This window comes from Pyrus communis, chromosome 10, assembly GCF_041283825.1.
Source record: "Pyrus communis isolate YQ-2024b chromosome 10, ASM4128382v1, whole genome shotgun sequence".
Taxonomy (NCBI): Eukaryota; Viridiplantae; Streptophyta; class Magnoliopsida; order Rosales; family Rosaceae; genus Pyrus; species Pyrus communis.
The window spans coordinates 24568959-24572151 of NC_142574.1; positions in this window are offsets into that span (position 1 = coordinate 24568959).

Genomic DNA, 3193 nt, shown 5'->3' on the forward strand with positions numbered 1-3193 from the left:
GATGTATCGTATGCATTTGTAATTTGTCCAAAAGGATCCGGATTCCGGAGCTACGATACAAAGGTTATTAGCTAAGTAGTTGTCATTTGGTGAAATTTCAATGGCAATGCCAGTTGGGGTTTCAGTTTTGATCAAGAAAAACAATTAGGTCACTCTCAAGCTAATGTCAGATGCCCATCCTTTCGTTGCCGTTGGGAAGACAAATGAAAAATGTCACAGAAAACTTGAATAAAGAAGAAATAGAGATAGAGAAGGTTGCCCTTGCTTGAATCATGGGAAGATGGAAGATGGGAGATGGGTAGAGGGCAACTAACATATTGGCAAACTCAATAAGTTTTCAGCTGGTTTTCTTGGACTGTTGGGAACCAGCTGAAAGTGGGGGAGAATTAGCAATGAAATTTAATTAATGGGTTGAACAAATATTATTGGTATAGGGGTTGAGAAGTGTATTGAAAGTGCAGGTTAACTCTCTTAGCTTAATATTGGGTTAATTCAAGCTTAAGTAATTCAGTCATGTTGCTTCAACTGGCAGGCTAATTGTCGGAAATCTAGTTCCTTTTTTGAGTTTTTTTTCTTCATTGCGAAGGAGGTGCAAACGAGAGACGATATTCTGGTCTCGAATACGGAAGTACAGCTCTCTACACCATTAAAGGGACCATCTGGTCCCAAGACCCTCCGAAAGATAGGAGAATGGATTGGTAGGTCCCTTTCCCTACTAATTGTTTGATGAAATGCATGCTCGATGGATCTCGGTAAGTGATGCTCGGCAAGCTTCAACAACATTGCTTGATTGATGGCAACATGGCTCACCATATGTCGATGGGGCATGCAACATAGCTTGATCTATGTTTACGTGCCAACCAAAATGCTTGGCAAAATGCCTCAATGCTATAACTCGACCTAAATCTTATGAGCTAAACAAAATTTTCCATACACCAAGACCTCATGAGGTATAATGTGTGGATCCGCCACTAAAAATTAATTTCAATTAAGCTTACATAAAAGAAGAAAAAATGGACACACTTTCAAAACATAGGGTTTAAAACAAAAGGCAGAGAGTTGATTTTACTACAAGTTTCATCATTCAAAATATTGTTCTGTGAATTAATTGTCACCCTTGATCATATTGTATATGCTTTTAGCAAACCATGGCCATATGCATCTCGCTCAAATTCATTGATTAAAGAATTAAATAAAAAATAAATATTTTTCCAATATATAAAAGCATAAAAATGTAACACATGATCAGGAATGATAATTATAATTAAATCACGGGTTTAATTAGGTATTGAAAAAGATTGGTTTATATATGGATTACACGGATGAAGCATCATGGTGGAGTGGGACAACCTTTGTTGTGTTGTAGCATCAATTAGATTTATTCGATAGCGACTAACCACCATGTGAAACCTTTGATTCAATATTTTTAATCATTAGGATTATAAAATGGTATTATCTTAGGGATAATTGGGATTGTCAAAGCCAAATTAAGTACTAATAAATTTTTGTCAAAAGGGCACATCTCATGGCCATGATTCGTGAAGTGTTTTGCTTTTGGTTGAGTGCTGAAAATGCACATTGGACCAAAACCTTGATTTTTTAAACCAATATTTTATTTTAATTAAAGAAATGGTATCTGGCTTGTATTCTATAATACGTTTTGGATTTGATTTTTGGAGCTGATGGAGTGTCCATGGAGAGTTTGAAATGTCTTCTTTTTGACCTCCAAAAAGATGAACTGCCATTAATCTAATGTAATTGATACATTACATTACAAATGATCAACTAGGTGACTAGTAGGACACATATATTTTATATGTGACAAAGAACACATATTTTTCCTTCCAATGAAAAAGATTTGTGAAAAAAAAGTAAACCTAAACATTTGGTTGGTCCCCAATTCCTATAGAATCACACATCAATTCCATGTGGGTCATGATCCATCCCATCCTTACCTTGTTCTTCTCCCCTCTATTATTCATTGATGTAAATGCGTACCTGATTGTTGCATCTTCTGTTTGTGTAGGAATTGAAAATCAAATATGGAGGGCATGCTTAACCAAAACTCATCGTCACGTACACACCACCCACAAAGCCATCGAATATGCCGACGATGAGGACAATGACACTTGACCCAATGGAATTGAATTCTTTTCTGAGGACTTCAAATTTTGAAAAATCACAATCGCTCCCAGCGGGGGAAGGTAGGCTGTTGAAGCAAATCGACGACCGAGTTCTAAAGAGTGATTCGGCTCGCTTAATCTTTTATGACCTATGTCGTTTCACTTTTACCCCAAGAAATAATTAAAAGTGCTTATGAGTTATGTAAGCAGTAGTTCTTATGCTTATGAGCAAAAGTAAATTCGATAAAAGTAATTTTTATGCTTATATGTAGATTTAGTTCTAACATAAGTAGTTTCGGCAGAAGCACTGGCAAAGATCTAACAAGAATCTACCAGACCCATGCTTTGTGCTTGTTTTTAAATCTTTTACGTCGTTAGGAGTGAGACTTGATGTAAAGGGGATGGTGATGTGTGTGTCTCACATAAGTTGTCCACTTTAGTGATATAAACCATATTCCAAGTTCAAGTTGATGAGGATTGAGGAGGGGTGGGGCTGCTAAGTAATGGACGGCATAGCATATGGATCCAATTAAGAGAGGGGGCATGGGGGCCAGGACGCAACCCCAAAACTTTCGTCCCTCGTGAAAAGGGACACTCATCATGTATGTAAATTGTACCACACCACTCCATCATCTTGGAATTATGTTGCTTTTGCTATTTCCTTTCTTCTGTTCTTTCATTCTAACATATATATTTTTGATATTAACTTGGCTCTTCAGTTGTTGATGAGGAATTCCTCCTATTTCCTTCATGATCGAGTAATGGAACTTTGAGCTTATGATCAGAATAATTAATATTATAAATTACTCTGAAAAAATCAATAAAATAAGAGATCATTTAGTCATCAAACTGTAAAAAAACAAATGCACAAACATGGTAAAAACATTATGAACCATCTATTTATTTTCTACCACTGATTGATTAAACGACCTTAGTTTTAATTAACTTTTTTAAGATGATATTTGCAAATTGATTTGTAATATAAATGATTATGATTATAATGTGAATCGAACACTAAGTAATTAAGAAGGAACTCCTCTTCAATCTTAAGGAGCCAACCTCCTCTCTAT